Genomic DNA, 7,648 nt, shown 5'->3' with positions numbered 1-7,648 from the left:
ATGCGACAAAAGTAGGGCTGTCAAACGATTAAAATTTTTAATCGAGTTAATTACAGCTTAAAAATTAATTAATCGTAATTAATCACAATTAATCGCAATTCAAACCATCTATAAAATATGCCATATTTTTCTGTAAATTATAAATATATTCTGTAAAATAATTTGTTGGAATGGAAAGAAGAAGACACAAGATGGATATACATTTAACATACGGTACATAAGGACTGTAGTGGGCATTTCACTCTACTGTCATTTAAATCTGTCTATGCTGTCCTCACTCCGAAGCGTCTACTTTTTCCAAAGCTAGACAGCTAGTGAACAACGCCTTAATAATCAGACTTCTTCCTTTTTCATCTAATTTATTAATAAAATGGCCTCAAACCATTGTCCTCTTTAGACCGTAGTGAAACTACAAAAAAAAGTACACAAGCATTGCATTAGCAACAACGTTAGCTTAGCACGCTATACAGGTTCACTAAACATAAACAAAAAGCGTCTCATACAAAAAAATATAACATTTCGCTTACTAACATATTATGTACATTCTTTACAACAACCATACTTACGGACAAATCTTGTCCAAGGATCATATAAGCACAACATTACAACGTAGGCATCAGCCCGAGACGTCGTGCAGCCATATTGAACTGGCAAGAAAGCAATAAACCATGTCGCAAAGCGACCACAAGAGTTCGCTGTTAGACAGCACAAAAAACCTTGCTGTAAAACTTACCAAAAGGCAGAATACTGTTTGAGCGGGACATGTGCGTTAATTGCGTCAAATATTTTAACGTGATTAATTTAAAAAATTAATTACCGCGCGTTAACGCGATAATTTTGACAGCCCTAGACAAAAGTAGATGTTTTTGGGAAAAGGCATCAACATAGAGTTTACAGCGGGAAAAAACGAGACCTTCAAAGAAAATATAACGGTCCTCACAGTCAAACATGGCGGAGGTTCCCTGATGTTTTGAGGTTGCTTTGCTGCCTCTGGCACTGGACTGCTTGATGTGTGCATGGTATTATGAAGTCTGAAGAGAACCAACAAATTTTGCAACATAATGCAGGGCTCAGTGTGAGAAAGAGGGTCTCCCTCAGAGGTCATGGGTCTTTCAGCAGAAACACCAATCAAAAAGCACTAGAAAATGGTTTGAGAGAAACCACTGGAGACTTCTAAAGTGGCCGGCAATGAGTCCAGACCTGAATCCCATTGAACACCTGTGGAGAGATCTGAAAATGGCACCCTTCAAATCTCAGAGACCTGGAGCAGTTGGCCAAAGAAGAATGGTCTAAAATTCCAGCAGAGCATTGTAAGAAACTCAATGATGGATACCAGAAGCAGTTGTTCGCAGTTATTTTGTCTAAAGGTTGCGCTACCAAGGATAAGGCTGAGGGTGCCAATACTTTTGTCCGGCACATTTTTGGAGTTTTGTGTAAAATGATAATGATTTAATAATATTTTTTCATTCTCTTTTGTGTTTTTTCATTGCAAGCAAAATAAACGATTACTCCCAAAGCATTTGTAATTGCAATCATTTTCTGGGACAAGTTGAGCATTATCTGACAGAATTGCAGGGGCCAGCAGTGTAATTATGATTTAATACTTAATAAACTGCTTGAACAAGTTAAGCAGTCCTTTTCACACGCAAAACGTGTAGCCACCTTTTGTTTTCTTACATCAGGAGTGTTAATTTTACATAATCATTGTGATGTTGTTAATATACTGGATGAGTGGAGGACCCTAATGCAAAACATGGGCCTAACTGACAATTGTACCCTAATGTTGCACTCGCGAGTGGTAACAGAGGAACTTTGCATCGTTTAAATAAGCACAGAAGTCAGGCTCTCTTTTCTGTTTTTTCAACCGAACACACTCCAGCTATTTACAGACAACACTGCTTACAGTCGTGGACTCGTGGTGTTACTTCACCCACAAGTCTTTGTGCCTGCTTTGTTTTCTGACATATTCATTTAAACTGGGTGTGGCTGATTAACTCTGCCAGTGCATTCAACTCTGCCAAGGGTGTCTGTGTTCAACTCACTTAAAACCAAGAGCAGTCTTAACAAAGGTAGTGTGAAAACAACACCCAAATCAACACCAACCAACTCAAAAATAATTTACACCAAATAAAAATCAAATTTACACCAAATAAAAATCAACTCCACAGATTTTGCTGTGTACGGCAACCTCAGAGGGACAAAAGTCATACAATTTGTCTAATCAGGTTACATATAAATTGAGCAATGCTTTTTCATAAGTGTTTTTATTGACTCTCTTACGTGATAAATACAACAATAGGCTCAGTAAAGCAATGCTTTTTCATAAGTGTTTAATTGACTCTTACATAATTAATACAATGGATCCAGTAATGTGTAAAAACACAAAGCTAATGTGTATATACAATGAAAAACCTATTTAAAAGTTAAAATTAGAGATGTCGGGATGCCGATCGATCGGGTCCGATCACGTCATTTTCAAAGTATCGGATCGGCAAAAAAATATCGGCCATGCCTTCTTTAAATATACTGTGTATATATAAATATATATATATATATATATTTATATATATATATTCATTAAATCGTTAATCATTACAGACTTAATATGTTACACTCATCCAGAGTCTTTAGTTTAGGCTTACGGTAGGGTTGTCAAAAATATCCCGATAACGGCGGCAATTAATTTATTAAAAAATGTGTTGCATTAAAATTTTTAATGCAATTAATGTATGCGCTGCACGACCCTCTCACTCATTTTCGCAATCAATCTGTAATGACGCCATTTCACCTATATAGAGAGATAAAAGGCAGCACAAAATAAGTAGAGTGAATTTTGGCAGCCTTTGGAGCCTTTTTTAAATTGGCTAAAGCCTTGCAATTCCTTTCCCTATAATTAGAAATATCATGGGAAGCAATGTAGGGAAGCAAGGTGACAATTGATCTTTGTCTTAACACCTTAAGTTATTCCCCAATGCAGAGAAGATATATCAATTGGTAGCACGACGCACAGTCATGGTTCCACTTCCCATCATGCATTTGGGATGGCCACAGTATCGTTTACTGAAAGCTCAACACACTTGATAGCAATATTTAGTCACAATATACAAAGTCACAAGTCTTTCTATCCATGGATCCCTCTCACAGAAAGAATGTTCATAATGTAAATGCCATCTTGAGGATTTATTGTCATAATAAAAAAATACAGTACTTATGTACTGTATGTTGAATGTATATATTCGTCTGAGTTTTATTCATTTTTTACTTAACGCACTGCCAAAATGTATGTGATCGGGAAAAATTATCGGGAATGATTGGAATTGAATCAGCAGCAAAAAAAGCAATCGGATCGGGAAATATCGGGATCGGCAGATACTCAAACTAAAACGATCAGGATCGGATCGGGAGCAAAAAAACATGATCGGAACAACCCAAGTTAAAATCACATTACTTATATATTAAGCAATGCTTATTCATGAGTGTTTAAATTTAATCTCTTACATGATACTGTAAGTACAGCAGTCGACTCAGTAATGTGTAAAAACACAAAACGTGATGTGTGTATGTGCATATACAATGAAAAACACCTATTTAAAAGTTAAAATAGTGCATGTGCATTTTTTTTGTGAATTAGGGGTTGAAACTTTAATGCTGGAGACCACACTATACGAGATCCAGACTTTCCCGAGATCAAATGTATGACCTTTAGGGGTCAAGACAGAGACAAGGTGAAGACGTCTGAAAATGTAATTAAGGCCTAAGAAGCTGTAAGAGTAGCGTTACTTCAAAATATTATGAGTCAAGTAAAAGTAAAAGTGGGTCGCCCCCAAGGTCTCCTCCCAGTCGGACATGCCTGAATGCCTGAAGCAACTCCTGAGGGAGGCGTCCAGGGGGCATCCTAACCAGATGTCCGAACCACCTCAGTTGGCTCTTAGACATAAAGGAGCAGCGGCTCTAATCAGAGTCCCTCCCGGATGATCGAACTCCTCACACTATCGCTAAGGCTGAGCCCGGCCACTCTGTAAAGGAGACTCATTTCAACCGCTTGTATCTGCAATCTTGTTCTTTTGGTCATTACCCAATGTTCATGAATCATGGCCATAGGTGAGGGTAAGAACGTAGATTGACCGGTAAATTGAGAGCTTGCCTTCCGGCTCTTCACTACAACAGACCAGTTTAACACCCACTTAACAGGGGAGGTCGCTCAAATCTGACTGTTGATCTCACGCTCTGACCTACCCTTACACGTGAACAAGATCCCAAGATACTTGGAAGTCCTCCACCTGGGGCATGCACTCACCCCTAGTGATGGGTCCGTGAGACCTCATGAAGCGTGTCGACACAGTGACACATTGTGTTGACACAGTGTGGATACTGTGTCATTGAATACTGACTCTTGCTGGACGTAAAAAATCCCTACAAGCAACCCAGTTGACAGACTGACACTGAATTGATGACACAGCATGTAAAATCAAATCATTTAAGTCTTTGCATTCATATTGCATTATTCCATATTGTCAAGTTCAAAAATATCAAAAATAGATCCTTAGGTAGACATTTGTAAAATTACCCAGAAATAAGGAGAGAAGACACTCAGTTTTCTTGGCCAAGGAGGGCAAAATGTGACTCGAGAGTCACCAAAATGATCTATAGGAAAAAAATCCTCCTTGGTATTTTATTTAGGGGTTTGTCGTAAACAAAAATGGATGCCGCCCTAAGGGAGGGGAGAGCAAGCTGGAGACACCCATGTGGTTTTCGATTGGATATGTGTGTGCATGTAGGTGGAACTAAGTGAATACACATGTGGGAGCAAGAGCTTATGTAAACAATCATGTAAACAGTCAAAACAATCATATAAACAGTCAAAATATTCCAGACACTTCAGTTATGCAACGCTGCGGCCATGGAAGATGTCCTCGGATGGAAAATTGTCCTCGAAGGTCTAGACGGAAGTCCAGACGCCAGGTGCTGAAGATGCCTCGGAAGGTCTAGTTACGCAATGATGCGGCCATGAAGCAAAACAGTTGTCATCCCAACCCTCTTTTACTCTTTGTAACACTTAAGCATTATACTACAACCTGGTATAGCAAGCAATAATCATTTACTGGTTATATAAGTAAGAAAAATATGGCAATATGTATTATTTATTGTATATATGAGCACAAGCAAATATTCAATCAACCAACCAAGCAAACATTTAATCAATCAAACCCCGATAATTACGTCAACACATATCTATGCGAACATATATTATAATGTGAAAATGTAAGTAATAATGAAAGGGTGAATAAGGAATACCTGCCATGTTCGGCTGAGCCATGCATCGTTGCACTTTTGCAATTTCATCTACAGTTGCATTGTCTCCTTGACTCCCCACTTTGTCATCTAAGTGCTACCATAGCCCATAAGAAAGTAATTGAAGTGGACAAAAAATAAATTATAGCTTAATTACAGATTTCTAATAAATTACAAGAAAAGTGATTGTGTGAAAGTAAAGGAATGGTTCTATACCTGTGTTTATTTTGGGATTATCAGAAACTTCATTCTCATGCTTGGCCCAATAATGCTTCAGCATTGAGGAGGTGGCAACTGTTTTTATATGACAGGTTAGTCATATACAAAGTACAAATGTGACATTTCACCTGCAAAAAAAAAAACAAAAAAAACTTTAATAGTAAAATCAAAAGATTTGGAATCGCGCGGCGATCCGGTCATCACGTTCTGACCAGGACTCGAACCCGCGCACGACGTGTCAGGGACGAATGCCGTTTGCTCTGACCACTAAGCTAGCATTATTGAGTTTTTATTTTACACCCTCATCACTCCACAACGCTATGTTATGTTAAAGCCTGTATGTAAGACACGTTAGCCACGCATCGAAAGTGGTCATCATTAATAGAAACCTAGCCCTCCGCAGGGCTAACATTACGTGAGCTAGTGACAGTAACGGTAATCTTATTTATTAGCGCTTAACGCTCTTTATTAGCGCTTAGCGCTCTACTGCTTTAAGTTGGCGGCTGTTTACTAACGCTGCCCAGACGCGGCCGAGTCTGTCATTTCGCATCTAGTTCAACATGCATGTATGAGACTCATCAGACGCTACCTGCTACCAATGTAGCATCGTGCGGGCTAGTATTTAGCAACGTCGGCGTCATTTGCACGTGACATCAACGTGTTGTCCCGCATTAAAAGTAGTCCGAGCAAAACGTGATGCTTAGAGCTGTCAAACGATTACTCGAGGTAAATAAAATTACTCGGTTCAGTTTTTAATAGGGTGACCAAACGTCCTCTTTTGCCCGGACATGTCCTCTTATTACGTGCCCTCCGGAGGGTCCGGCTGGGTTTCATAAATTCATGAAAATGTCCGGTTTTTATGATTTTTCACGGGACTAATTTGAAGAGAATCCCCCCGGCCGCTAGGGGGCAGCGCCTCCCTGCTTTGACGTAGCTCCTACTAGTAGGGGCGAGAGAAGGAGTAGATCTTCTTTTTTGTTGGCAGTTTACCCTTTGTCTCATAGGGGAATTACCACCATCTACTGACGTTTTGGCGAGAGATCAGACTACAGTAAGGAGTTCAATAAGGAGTTCTAAAAGACGTGGCTCCATACACCTTTCTGTAAGTTTATCTACTGTTAATGTCACGTGTCTTCTATTGTATATAAGGTTATATGTGTACACAGATATGCAGTATATTGGATGAGTCTTGTAATTGTTCTGCGTTAGTTTATTTGGTTGAATGCTAGTATTACATTCAAAATATCTGTGTTATGAGTTGTTGTTTTTATACGATAAATACATATATAATGGCAACTGTTGATTTGTACTGGTGTAATCTGTAAAATCCCGTTTGGTGTCGCATCTTTGCGCTGCCGATGATTGTAAACTTTTATAGCAAAGTCTGATTTTGCCTCTCCTTCCGTACTCGCTAACTGGGTAGCAATCAGTGGACGCAGCCGCGCTAAGCATTACGGGTAGTGTAGTTTTGAACTGCTGCGTTTGGAAACATGCTGGTTGAATAGCTTGTCAGTTTGTTTCAGTTGATGTTTTCATGCAATCTAGAACATTGAATGAGAATAAAAATTGAGTGGGAATAACAATTTGTCAACGACAATTGTCGTGATAGTAATTTTAAAAATTGTTGAGTTGGCACATAGCCTACTGTGTGTGTGTATTGACTGGACTACATTTCCATGAGTCTGCATTATATATATATTTTTTAATCATTATTTGTTTTTGTTTTTTTGAGTATTTTTTTTAAAGAATAAAGCCTGTTGAGTAACCAGTTGAGTTAAAAAAAAAAAAGTGGGTGATATAGGCATCTTTGAGTGATCTTCGAGTAAAATTCAAGTATCTCGAGGTCGGGCCGAGTGTCCTCTTTTTTGGAAATCAAAATATGGTCACCCCAGTTTTTAAACTCGAGTTACTCGAGTTGCTTGAGTATTCGTTTCAGCTCTAAAGATAAGTTTCCCTTCTTAGAGGACAATAAACTTGAACTGAACTGTTTCCTTTGCCTGTCAACATCCATAAAATCCTGTGTCTGCGATACGCAACTAGTTCCTCCATCCCGTACATAACAGCCATGATCCGACCTCGGATAAATAAAAGAATATTGATAAAACATTGAAACTGTTATCATGCCCAAAATTCCACC

This window comes from Corythoichthys intestinalis, chromosome 6 (assembly GCF_030265065.1).
Source record: "Corythoichthys intestinalis isolate RoL2023-P3 chromosome 6, ASM3026506v1, whole genome shotgun sequence".
In the NCBI taxonomy this organism is placed as follows: domain Eukaryota; kingdom Metazoa; phylum Chordata; class Actinopteri; order Syngnathiformes; family Syngnathidae; genus Corythoichthys; species Corythoichthys intestinalis.
Note: the sequence above shows the minus strand (reverse complement) of the source record.